The 14,910-nt window shown below is 34.5% G+C and overlaps 1 protein-coding gene across 1 annotated transcript in view; it reads right to left on the reverse strand.

Annotated features, from left to right (window-relative positions):
* Positions 1–14,910, reverse strand: part of LOC140156037 (F-box/SPRY domain-containing protein 1-like) — a 129,134-nt gene that overhangs the window by 88,900 nt on the left and 25,324 nt on the right. The gene's annotated exons all lie outside the window — the stretch shown is intronic.

The following is a 14,910-nucleotide window of genomic DNA, read 5'->3' on the forward strand; positions in this document are numbered from 1 at the left end:
TGTCTGATGTGCTCTCCCACAAAAAAATATGTGGAAACTTTGCTATCCAAGCCCTTTAAAGTCAAGCAAACCTTAACATTTTAATTTGTTTTGTACTGAATGTACTCAATGTAGAGAGTGTAGTCACTAACACAAATTCAGTCAGTAGTCCTGCCTTTTTTAGTTCCAAAAGTTCACAAAGGTTCAAATATGTGTTTTTTGTGGTATCGCTATCATCATAAGATAGAGCGCTAAACTCCTCCCTCATAGAACGTAAGCCCACCGTCGAGGGAAAAAGCAGAGATCTAGGTTTCCAACTTGCTAGCAACACAAGAATAAGAATATAAATATACGAAAAATCATTAAATAAAGATATAAATTACAGATGACAGATGGAGCAGAAACTGTGTAAATATGGCCATCACTGATTATTTCTTGTCTCAAATGTGTTATATCAGGCTCAAAAATCTAGTGGCCCGCCGGGCCAGCATTGTTGGAAGTTTACTGGCCCGACGCAAAATCCACTGGCCCCGGGCCACCGCTTAAATCTGTCCCTGTCACAAGTATGTGTGTTCATTGCCATAATGCTCTTATTTCTGTCCTCATCAGCAATAACCGACCATTTAGTTGTACAAGTACACAACATATAATTCTGGTGTCCTTCTTCAGTATTGCTTTTAATTATCATTATTCAGAGAATGACTGATTAACCACATAGTTGTATACTCTGTAATGTACATTGTAGGTATCTTCTGAAGATAGCACGGAACCACAGTAATTTGATGGCAAAGTCAAAGCTTAATGTGTGTACATTGCAGCTATCTTCTGAAGATAGCAGGGAACCACAGTAATTTGATGACAATGTCAAAGTTTAATACACACACATTACTGCTATCTTCTGAAGATAGCAGGGAACCACAGTAATTTGTTGACAAGTCAAAGTTTAATACATGTACATTGCAGTTATCTTCTGAAGATAGCAGGGAACCACAGTAATTTGATGGCGAAATCAAAGTAAATGTACATTGCAGCTACCTTCTGAAGAGCAGGGAACCACAGTAATTTGTTGACAAAGTCAAAGTTTAATACATGTACATTGCAGTTATCTTCTGAAGATAGCAGGGGGATACAGTAATTTGACGACAAAGTCAAAATATATGTACATTTTAGCTATCTTCTGAAGATAGCAGAGGACTACAGTAATTTGATGACAAAGTCAAAATATATATATCTACATTTCAGCTATCTTCTGAAGATAGCAGGGAACCACAGTAGTTTGATGACAAAGTCAAAATATATGTACATTTCAGCTATCTTTTGAAGATAGCAGGGAACCCCAGTAATTTGATGACAAAGACAAAATATATGTACATTTCAGCTATCTTCTGAAGATAGCATGGAACCATATGAAATTTGATGACAAAGTCAAAATATATGTACATTTCAGCTATCTTCTGAAGATAGCAGGAAACCACAGTAATTTGATGACAATGTCAAAGTTTAATACAAGCACATTACTGCTATCTTCTGAAGATAGCAGGGAACCACAGTAATTTGTTGACAAAGTCAAAGTTTAATACATGTACATTGCAGTTATCTTCTGAAGATAGCAGGGGGCTACAGTAATTTGACGACAAAGTCAAAATATATACATTGTACATTTTAGCTATCTTCTGCAGATAGCAGAGGATTACAGTAATTTGATGACGAAGTCCAAATATATGTACATTTCAGCTATCTTCTGAAGACAGCAGGGAACCACAGTAATTTGATGACAAAGTCAAAGTATACGTACATTTGTACACTGCAGCTATCTTCTGGAGATAGCATGGAACCAAATGTAATTTAATGACAAAGTCAAAGTATATGTATGTATTGCAGCTATCTTAAATGAAAAAAATTAAAATAGCATGGAACCACAGTAATTTGATAATCAAGTCGAAGTTCAATAAATATATATTGCAGCTATCTTCCGAAGATAGCTGGGAAGCACAATAATTTGATAACAAAATCAAAGAAATTCCTACATATGCATCAAGTTAAATAAGCAACATACCTCTAAGCATTATGCATATTTGGCACACTTGTCATTCATTTTAACGTAATATATAAAGCTAGTGCTGAAATGAAGCCAATTATGTTTAAATTTTTAAATATGTTGTGATCCACTTTATTATCTGCATTATTCAATGTACTAAATGATGAAATTGTGGTTTCAATAAAAGGTAATTGTGAAACAATTAAAATATGGGTGAAATATAAGAAAATAAAATTATACAAATTAATTTTTTTTAATCCATCAATTAAGACTTTTTAGCATCTAAAAGACTTGAATTCATCAGATTTCCTCCAATCTAACCATTTCTGGCATCAGATGGAATATTCAGATGGTATCACATAAAATGAGAAAACCATGCATAAAAAGACAGGATACAAATGTGAACAGGCAGGATTCAAGTACATGATGATGTTAACAATACATGAACAACAACACTAATCATAATGACATTTATAGAAGAAACAACATCAACAGACTCAGAGTTGATTCAATCAAGCAGATTTTCTTACTTCATTAACGCCATATTATAACATTTTCAAACAAGCCCGTACGCAGGGGGGGTGCGGGGGGTGCGACCGCACCTCCCCAAATTTGCAAAAGTATGCAAAAAGTCCCAAAATTTAAGAATTTGAGGCGTGGCGAGCCAAAAATCAGGTTTTTACGTTTTTTTTGGTAAAAAAGGTTAAAATTTGGGGGGAAAAGTCCACTTTTCACAAAATCGCCCCCCCTCCTTTGGCAAAAAGTCCACTTTTTCAAAATCAGCACCCCCCAAAAAAAATCCTGCGTACGGGCCTGTGTTTAAACAAAATAGATTAGCATTTCTTTGCCATAAAATGTTAGCTTTTACTATCAGATATATCCCCTTTTATTTTTGAGCCGAACAACTACGGCAAATCAAAGAAAATTGGAATTTACTTCCAGCGCACATGTCGCCAATACGTACCACTCCTTTGGTCATGTTATAGTACGACCTTTTGTTGTGTATATCACCGTCCCGCACGCCGTCACATACTGTGTGTTATGAAAATTGTGTATGCGTTTGACTAATAATTCCATCGTAATAATAAAGCGCCGAATTCGGCGTTTTATTCAAAATCTCAGATTTTGACAAAACTACAGCACCTAGAGTCTTGATTTTTGCAGGCTATAGGCCTATTAGTTTAATAAAGTACAATTTAATCGTGTAAAAAAATGAATTAAAAAAATTCAGTGAGGCGTCCTCCTCATCAAATGTTATAATCTGGCTGTAACTTTCATAGTTCAAATTTTACAATGCAATGAATGTTTGGATATTTCCAATACAAAAAAAACTTAACTACTGGTTTTACTCTTTCCTTCCAAATTAGCTGATCATTAAATTTCAACACAAACAAAATGAGTCAGTCAGAAGCCTATGAAAGCTTTTATCCCTTGCTAATTTAAATCGACTATGCTATATGTTGCTGAACATAACATCAAAATGGAATTTGTTTTTTTAAAGATATATTTATTTAGTGTTCCTAAAAATAATAAAGCAAGCAAAAATAACAGCAAAATTGTCTGTCCTCTTTTTACTTGACTGCAGTGAATTTTAAGAATATTACTGTGCAACATTAAATTACAGGCATAAAAAGCATGAACAGTGCTCCTTTAGAGCTAGCAATGTATATCAATGATGAGTGTGTTAATGGTTGGCTACTCTCATTGGAAACACAAAACAGGTGTTACATTACACATTAGTATAATTATAGTAATATTTAATCTTTCACCAGCTTTACCTGCTAGCTGAGTGACTTACAATGCATTAGGCTGCGTTCACATAGAAGTATACTATTCGGGTATACGGTGCACGTTTTGCAGGTGCACGCGTATAGCTGAAATCGAGCAATGCAATTCCATAGTACCGGGTCACATAAGGCTACGATCAGATAGAAGTATACTATTCGGGTATACGGTGCACGTTTTGCAGGTGCACGCGTATAGCTTAAATCGGGCAATGTAATTTCATAGTACCAGGTCACATAAGGCACTATTCGAAAAGGCCGTATACCTGCGTATAGTATAGTATAGCATGTATAGTGGGAATAAATGCGTTTCGATTTTAGTGCAGCGTATACCGTCCTAATTTTAAAACTAAACCATATGTGGGTAAATTCATTTTTTTGTAATAGATGCACTATCTAATTCTGCACATTATGACACCTCATTGAATGCAATGTGACCTCAAGAAGTAAAGTTACAAGCATTTGATTAGAGCGAAGAAAATTGGTAAACTGACCTACAAATGTATATACTAGCTATCAGCTATCTGAAATCGCTCATTTGACCAGGCTGAGTTCACATAGTATACTCCTATATGAACTCAGCCTGATCGAATGAGGGTATTTCGTATAGCGAATACCGTATACCGTATACTTCTATGTGAACGCAGCCTTATGAGTGAAACCAGATTTGTTAGGGTGTTGGGGAAGGAGTTAAAAATGTCAATTACATTTCTAGTATACCCTTAAAACCTTCATAATATTTTCCCTTTTTGGGGCATATACCCCTGCATAACGAAATTCAACAATATTTAATATCCAAAGCAATATCCTCACTACAATAGGTCCCAAAAACATAAATCCCCCACCCCACATAATCGCAAATTCACACGAAAGCTTCATTCCCATTTATTTCATCCAAAAGCGGTCCTGTCATACACCTTCCCCAATCAAACACATTTCTCTTGCATTTGATCATCTTCTACTCTTCCCTAGAAAAATCATTATAATACCAAATCTACACACCATGGAATTCACCATCACATCCAAGCTCACATTGGGCGCCCCATTCCTTTTTTTGAAAGGAATTTTTATTTTACCCTATCCTTGTTTCATTACAGATAGGGAGGGTGGGGGTAAGCTTTGCAACAAAACTTGAATACATTTATATGGCTTTGTCAATCTTTTGTTTTGTTCTAACATTTCCCATGGTTTTGGTAAAATAATGAAACAGATCAATTCTACATCTATGGTAGATATTGCACATTATTCTATTGTACTATTGGGCTACACATTATGTATACATATCATGTATACATATCATGTATACCAAATTCAGGAAAACACTGTGTTTCATATTGTATGCAGTTAAATGATACAGACAATTAACATGTTTAAAATTAGGGGTTCATTCATATATTTTCATGACTAAACGATTAAGTCATGAAAATATATGAATGAACCCCGTTCATACATACCAGAACATTTTCTGATTCTTATTTCATCAAAATAATAACAAAAATTACAAGTAACATTATTAAAAATCATGATTTTCCTTCATTTTTCCTACCCGGCGATCGCACATCCGGGACATCGGGCATAAACGCTGTTTATGCCCGGCTCTCGACCAACCATGCGCGCCGTTACATATTGTGTATGTATGAATGATGGGTTTATTCTTCTGTGAAAAGGTAATAATGTTAACTTTAAGCAACACAACATGTATGTGTATTCCACACTCAGCAGATAATGGTATAATAGAAGAATTGAAGACATAGCAGCATTCTAAACATAGACAGTACATCAATTTTATAGTCCTGTCTTGAACTTGTTTGGCAGCTGTGTGTTACGATAATGTCAATGGTCAAATAGATTGATCTAAACTCCTCAACAAAAGTTTGGAAAGTTTTTTCAAGCATCTGTATCTCAAATTATTTGTGACATATTCATATCGTGTTGCATATCAATGGATAGCTTCAATACGCCCTTTACAATGATACCCCATTTGAAACAATGACATTTTTCACGGCTGAGTACACGCCTTGTGAATGTAGTGGGGTCTCAAAAAGAATTTGCCAAATTACCATTATTCTGTGCAGCAAGCTGCAATCCCATAACTTCACAATCTGGGACCTAATGCAATCCTCTAAGATGACACCGCTCGCCCCACATAACCACGGTAGTCAACGACTACCTTCAGAATATGGGAGTAGAGTCAAAATGGCCTGCCATCAGGCCAGACCTCAACCCGATTTAACACTTGTGTGACCAGCTTGATCGTGTTGTGCGTCCCAGAGAAGCCCATATGCAACCACATTGAATGACCTGCGACGAATCCTCGTTGAAGAATGGAATTCCATCCAACAGTAACGTGTAACCAGGTCGGTGAGCAGCACGAGGAGAAGGTGCATGACTATTGTGGCTGCTATTGAGGTTAGTGGCTAGCGTTGTTTGAGCACACAATAATGGTCAATTTGGCAAATTCTGTTTGAGACCCCACTACATTCACAAGGCGCGTACTCAGCCGTGAAAAATGTTATTGTTTCAAATGGGGTGTCATTGTAAAGGGGAGTATTGTAGCTATCCAGTGATATGCAACACGATATGAATATGTCACAAATAATTGGAGACACAGATGCTTGAAAAAACTTTCCAAACTTTTGTTGAGGAGTTTATAAGACTAAAAGGAAGACCAGCCTCAGACCATACTACAATATGTGGTCATTTATCATAACACTTCTGCAAATTGATGGGCATCTCAACTCGGCTTCATTTTGGACAAACAAGTGTCAATTCACTTTATCTATCTTCTGGGCTTATCTGGTATTGTATTATGTCAACAATAGTAAATTTTACAACATGATTTGGTAAAAGTACTGCTCATCATAATCACCTACTCATATCATTGTGAATGGTTTTCATATGAAATGAAGGATCCATCTTTACAATGAGCAATGCCCTTGTATCAAATCATGAGAATGTCATTATCACAGTGTTAGCAGTAGAAAGCAATTTTTGCAGTCGGCTCTGCGTCTTGAAAAGGGCACTTCAAACTAATATAGGGCTGGTTTATAATAGTATGTACATTGCTTTTCTATTATTATACATCTGATACAGAGCAGTTCTATCACAATAATCAAAACTAAGCAAAGTAAGATTATACCTTTTACTTGGATGGTTTTGAAAATTTTCTGGAGAGATAATTTTGTAATCTAGCAACAGGCAGGGGTTGCAAAGAGAAGGATGGTAGAGATTGCAGAGCACAAAAAAGAGAATAGATTCACAGAATTGTAATAATAAAGAAAAGAGGGTGTATGACAGAAGAAAACTAGATAGCATGAGAGACTGAGAAATAGAAAGATATAATAGAGAGAGAAGTGCTGAGAGAGTGAAAGGGAAAGAGAAAGAGTGAGCACTTTAGTTGAGAATGAGCCAATCAATCTAGCATCACTCTTGTAATCGGTCACTGACACTAAGCATAAGATAGTGACAACAATACCCTGTCTACTGAAGACAGCACAGAATACCACTTCACTGAAAGAGCACACACAATATGACAACAGATAGGTATTATTGGTGAGATGTATTTTTAGATCTAAAAGTACATCTCGGTGTGTGTTTTTTTTTATATGCAAAGGCAGTTTGAACTTCTGGACTGAAAAGGAATACTATTGCCTGGAAAGCAATGTACTTTTTGCATTTTTCTTATATTATTTTATCTAATGCTGATCAATGCAAATCAATGCAATTAATGTTGCTATGTGTATGTGTCAAATGAAGTTGTTAATTAATGTACACAGTGCATAATGGCTATTGCAATGTAGCACTTTGTAAAACCAACAAATATCTTCACAATATAAACTCCATTATATATTTGATAACAAATTCTTTTGCCAATTTTACTTGATTAGATATTCTTTTAATGGTTATTACAATTTTTACAGAAACTGAATTTCCAAGACTTTCTGTGACATCTTTGGTACCATCAATTTTTAAATTGATGTTAAAAACATTTGTATAATTTGCTATCTACTGAAGATAACATTTTCTTAAAAAGCTCAATTAATAACTATTTAACTCAGGGGACAGACTTACATTTTGTATAAATTGCAATTACCTAAGATCATCATGCTTTCAAAAAGTACAATGATAAATACACAAACTAATAAACAATACTGGGGTTTTTTTTCAGACAAGAATTTTTCATTTTATCCGTAAGCCAAATCAAGAGGTTTTTTTTGTATAAGACAGTCAAATTAAATATAAAAACAAGTATTGTGTTCAAGAATACATTAAATGTTAAAATATGTGTTAAAATAGATGCACACATGCATGCTGTTATTTTCAACAGCTCTCAAGAAGACATCTTGTTATTTTTGAAAGAATCTTGAAAAAACAACTGACTTGTGCATGCATAAAGTATAAAAGCAAAGTGCAAAACATTTGAAATGAGTTTGAAAAATCACTATGTAGAGAGATTCAATTCACGTAAGCCATGTGCTTGGTTCCGTAAAATGAATTGTGTCTAGAGGATTAAAGCTTCTCAGAATGAGGTCTCTCACACTCTCTAGTAAAGCATGTACTTGTGTTGTATTCCAGTGTTAAAGGGATACAGATTTAAAGCTACTTTTATCGGCTAAAATTTTAAAAGCTCTTTAAAATGAAGACTTTCATTTTGACTCCAAGACAAATATTTGTCTAAGATTTGAGTAGTATTAATGGTGGGCTCAAAAGGGTATTACAAAAGTACCTGCTTGAAATATCTGATTATTAAGGGTTGTATAATGTAAGTCACAGCAGCTATAGAAATGGGCTATTCAAGAAAATAAGTGCACGCCGCCTATAGAGGGAATTTTCAATAAAAGAAATGTCTGGGTTTCTAGGTTGCTTCCTGAAAACGACTAGAATTCCAATTGCCAATGTTACTGGAAAAGGTTTGGAAATGCAATAAAAATCATGGAATAGTCCGAAATGAGCCCCTCAAATTTAAGATTTTCAACTGTAAACTATGTTTTGCCGGATTTTTTTCTGTATTTTGACACTTTGAAAGTCTGGATTTCCAGTAATCATAACTGATCAAAAAGTGCAGAAATCTGAACTCCTCTATTTTCTGAAAAAGCCCAAACGTATGCATCAATATGAAATTACATTGTACACAGAGGAAAAGATCTGACATGATTCGCAATTTGTGAATGTACCTCCATATTATTGTTCATTTATGCCTGTTCATCATTTCTATTTATATAATTTTATATTTAATATTTTTGCAGGCATTTTCCTGTACTCATTCATCAAAATAACATGTGTACATAATTTTATTAAATACTACACTTAAATTGGCAAAAATTGGCCAATTAAAGAAATAAAAAAGCCCCAGAAAGTTGAGTTTTTATTGTAGCATGTTCAAAATGACGAAGAAAGACACATTACATATTCTCTCTTGACGTTATTGAAGGTTATATTGGTCTATACTGTACATTATGAATATATTTTATGCAATGATGGTTATTACGTATAACAATACACACATTTGACATGCTGGTCAGGTACTAAACGCAAAATTCAATATCACCTATTCATATTCTTTCCATTTCAAATTCACCTCATATAATATTTCTATAACAGCATAAATCATGCATATCTGAGGGGTATCAAAAGTTTTAGAAATCGCCCAGAAGTGAAAAAGCTAAATCAATGAAATTTTGTCAGTGCAATCACTGGTCCTTATGTACATTATGGTCCAAAAATGGTCTCATAGGTATGTTTACTTTTTTTACAGGTGGCACTAGATGCCAATAACCTGCTGCCCCAGTTACTGCGCATAAACTGCAAGATTGAGAAAATTGAGGCAAGCAGCATTATTAAGATCCTGCTTTTGAAGGGTTGCAGTGCCTAGAAAATTGATGATGAAATGAAAGTTATCTTCGGTGGTGATTGTGATATGTCATTGTCGCTTTTTGGAAAAGGAATTTTTATTTCATCACAAATTTTCTGGGCACTGTAACCCTTAGAATGGAACTTAATCATGCTGCATGCCTCATTTTTCTCCATTTTGCTGGTTATGCGGTTACATAGGCAGGTAGTGACATCTAGCTCCTGTAAAAAAAGTAAACATACTTATGAGACCATTTTTGCACCATAGTGTACATAAGGACCAATGATTGCACTGACAAAATTTCATTGATATAGCTCCTTCACTTCTGGACGATTTCTAAAACTTTTTGATACCCCCTCGTAAACACATGTGCAAATGATAAAATGAGAAATGCATTTTTTCTTTCTTTATTACCCTATGACTTTGTATTCGAATAACTTGTGTTTGACAGATGAATAATCTACCAATTCTTAGCTATAAAAAGAGGGCAATATTCATACACTTTAAAAAAGGCATTTTGATGAGCTAGCTATCATCTCTACACCTGTCATCCACAAAGAGATCGAGAAACATGAGTATTTGAATCTAGATCAGTCTAGATTGCCAAAGATCAGGAAAGTGGTCCAGTAAGTGGGTAGTACAAGGCCAGTCTGAAGGGTTGGACATGTGCACTTGCTGATGAACGAACAAGCATGCTCGCTGTTCTCCTTGGATAGTGAAAGCAACAGAGTTGACAGTACATATAAATGCTACAATGTAATGACATCTGCACCATTAAAAACAGTTGCCAAGAGGGTTTTTCATTATGTCATCCAGTAAGAACTCTCAAAGGTTCACAAAAGAAACCATATCAAGTATCAATATTGCATTAATTGCTGCAACTACAGGACAACTTAGATTTTTCAACTTTTGGCTAAATGTCGAATGCTGACGCACCTTCCAACTTTATTACTGACCAGGATCTTGAATGATGCAGATCCACATGGAACCAAATCAATCTGAATCACTAGTGTGGTATGAACAACCCTATCGTGATTTAGTCTCCAAACAACAGGCAGTCAACTGCACTAGATAGAGAAAAATCTACAATGTATTATTATTATAACCTAATTCCTACAGTTCTACTCAAAATAACTCATTATTTTCTTTTAAATGTGTACGTCATTTATATATATGTAGGAGAGAAATAAAACTATGTCTGACAGAATGTATTTGCTATTGCAGTGAAAGAGGATAAAGAATCTAAAAACCTTTTTTCATGAATATTCATGAATCATTGGTTCAGGTGTCCAAGCAATGTCACCTTCCAAGACCCACACTTTTCGATACATGATACAATATTTGGTGCCACAAATATAATTTAAACCCACACTGAGTGGTGAATTATCTGTGAGATCTAATTACATTGTCATTGTGTAATTTTATAGATCATATACTATGAATACAAAATTCAGGGTTTATTTTCACCAACAAAAAATAATTTGTTAAATTGTCTATGCAATTTTGGTCCAGATTATTACAGAAATCAGATTAAAAATGTACCACAAGTACATATCTCATATCTATAAATAGGCTTCTTTTGCACAATTAACATCATGCAATTGAATTAATTCATGCAATGGAATTAAGATTTCATATTGTAAATTAGCAAGAATCGTACATTTAATCGATCATATTTCAACAATGATACTCTTTCACATTTCTCTAAAATATATGTCAATCCTCCCTCAGTCCCATGTTTATATCCCAGGCACATTTCTGTGCTCTAATTATGATCAGGTGTTCGCGATCTAAAAACCTGACTAAACACAAAAATTTAATTAGTTTACTGCTCTACTTCTTTGTCATACTCCGTGTTTGTATCATAAAATTATTTAGACTTATTTCTAAAAATTTATCTCCCTTAAAAATTCCCCTACAGTTCTTAAGCATATTTAGATCAAATTTCCACAAGACACTAATTATCCCGATACGTGAAGAAAATTTGATATTTTGTAGTATCATCTTCTATTTTCTAGAGCGCACACACAAACACTGCATTCCAACACCCAAAGTCACAGTTAAGCAACCCATTTTACACTGGTCTCCATTACACAGGCTAATAATATTTACAGAACTTAGCCTGAAGGAATTGAGTTATTTATTATGTGGAACTGACAAATTTGACCTACATTTCAAGAAAACAACTCACAAACGTTGCCATGGTAATTGTTATTTTGACCAAAAATATGAATGCAGGATGCGAGTTAATCGGTTATTCACATCAGTTTTGACAAAGGAAACTTATAACATGTGTTGGGATATGATAGTCCCACACAGTCAGTCACACATCTTTGACATTGCTTGCAGAATGTAACTTGTCATGTTTTAAAAGTGCAATGTAGTCAATTTGTAATACAGGTACATGGTTATAAAGCCATCTTTCATGTATTATTTTGGAATGTTTGCACATCACTGCCACATCAGGGTGAAAAATGTTATACAGTCCAACCTCTTTTATCCGGCCATGATGGGACCAAGCATTGTCCGGATAAGTGAAAAATCCGAATAAGTGAATTACATGTAATTCTGTATTAAAAGTTCCAAGGACTGAAATTGTGACAACAAAAGATTGTGCTAATATGGGATAATAGCACTAAAAGACGGCTTTAGAGTGCTTTGTGCAATATAGATGTCATTCTAAGCATTCAGAGCATGGAATTAAGGTGTTAAATCATCAAAAACATGTTTTCCTCTGAAAATTTCACAGCCGGATAACAGAGAGATCCATATAAAAGAGGTCCGGATAAGAGAGGTTGGACTCTATTAAAATATTAACCCCATGGGCACTACCAGCAAAATTATCAGCTTCTAAATCTAAGAACTATTTTGATTGGTTACAAAGAGGGTTATATCATGTATTGAGCCAATCAGAGATATGGACAGATTTTATAGTCAATAGGATTGAGGGAACTAAGCTTAAAATCAAATGATACATTGCAATATAGAACATTTGTTCCAAATACATGTATGTATGATGTAAAGCAACAAAAAGACATTTTCTCATCCTAATAAAAATCATATTTGTCATTAAGTTATAATCAAAGAAAGCTGTTTGACAACAATGAGAGATAAATATTTATTCCATCACATATGGAAAATGAAGTACTTTTGAATATCTTGGATTTGTTATTCAATTGATTCAATATTTGCCAGACACATTGCCGACATGATGACATCTATGAAAAGATACCCAGCACCTTGGGAATGAGACTACTTGTGCATACCATTTAACTTGGGAATGAGATTACTTGCAGTGAGTGCTTGAGTAGGATTCTACTATCTACTGTAGATAACCCAATTACTCTGCGTGGGTGTGCTGTGTTACTCTCATTCCCACATGGAAAAGTTCTATAATAACATGGGTAATATGATCCCTTTAATTTAATATGAGGTTTTAAGAATAATGCCCAGTGGGGGTTAAAGTTATTTCCTACCCATGAGATGATTGAACTTTACATGTGAATTGAGGATACTGTTTCAGCATACATGATTGGGTTGTACAAGAGTAGTACACAGTTGCTGTCTTACAAATTATGTACGTACGTGCATTTGTTTATCGTCCCACTTTGAAGAGAACTGACCATTGCATCATGCCACTAGCCTTTTCTTCTAGAACCTATACATTCTGGTCACAAGATGATGTACATGTACAATGTAGACTATTGAATGTGATAAAAATGCAAAACACATAGATGTTGAGTTTCTTCTTCACTGCATAGTTTGATTCTTAAAATAACAGGTCCCGTTGAAGTTTAAACTAAATATATGTATTATTTTGTACAACAGTACAATGGCACATAAACCTGTATACAATTGTGTACACCGGTTGCAGACTTGATAAACTTGTTCTGGGATATTTGAATCAAGAGATCTCATTATTGGGACACCCTGTATGGCAACTATCTACCAGGTGGTTACTGGATGTTGATTAGGCTCAGCCTATAGATACATTTATTTTACTAGTTATGTATTATTTAGGCTATAGCAAGTCTGTACATGTAGATTTAATTCATATACCACATTGGTTGATAAGCATGCAATAACTATATAGCCTAATTTGTAATGGTGCATGCCGTAAAGCCGTTAGGGGATTTTTTGTTTCTGATAACAAATTAGTACAAGTTTACCTGCACTATCTAGAGCTGCATCCTAATGCTCCTCCTCCTTGCTGCATCATCAATGTTATCATCACCATCTTAATCCTCCTCCTCATCCCATCATCAATGTCATCATTATCACTAATGTCATCAATATCATCATTTATCAGTCATCAACACCTAGTGATAGTGTGATCAGACACAATTGAATACATCAATTGAACACAATTGAAAAACTCACTGCAATGAAGTGTATGGAATCACTTAGCAATTCTATGTACTCTAAAAATTAAAAACCCATATCAAAGTGATTCTTATCTGGATCAAATATAAGTTTATCTGATTCCACATCATTCTTTTCATCTGGATTCCTGTTAAAATTATTAAGTCTTAACCTGGATCAATCATATTTAATCTGAAATTTGAGTAGTGCTCTCCTATAGATCTAATTAAATATGTTACAAAAACAAAACACATTATTGAATAAAAATGAAGATGAACACATGAATGAGCACAAATGACATTCAGTATATTATTGACCATATTAAAATGTGGTTAGAAAATGATGATAAGAGCAATTTGACCAGACCTTGAACCGCAAATACTTATGGGGAGAGTGAATACAGATAATAGAAATAGTGACAATGAACGATGAGTATGAATGCTGTTCACTAAAAGACCTCAATACACTCAACTGAGATCATGTGCTGTGAATATAATCTTATTTTGAAATACCGTATAAGAAAAGGTTTGACTTTTTTTCGAGGTTTTCTGAAGATTTACTATTAGGCTATCACTTCTTCGGCGATAAGTTATCACCAAAGACCTATACTGACAACATGCACAGCGAATGCAATATTTTAATATTTATTTTTAGCAATGAAATGTGAGAAATGGGTTGATTGAGGTGTACTTACATATTGTGACTAAAAAGCCACAGCAGAGTGTTTTTATTACACTATTTCCCTCTCTGGTATATAAGACAATCATCAGATGGAAAGATGTTTTTGATTGCAATTTTCTGAAGAAAATGTACGTACACAAAAACAGAGATATGGCTCTCAAAAAGAGTGCTCTTACGTAGTAGATAAAGGGTGAGAAACAGACCATTATCAGAAA

This window comes from Amphiura filiformis, chromosome 6 (genome assembly GCF_039555335.1).
Source record: "Amphiura filiformis chromosome 6, Afil_fr2py, whole genome shotgun sequence".
Classification (NCBI taxonomy): Eukaryota; Metazoa; Echinodermata; class Ophiuroidea; order Amphilepidida; family Amphiuridae; genus Amphiura; species Amphiura filiformis.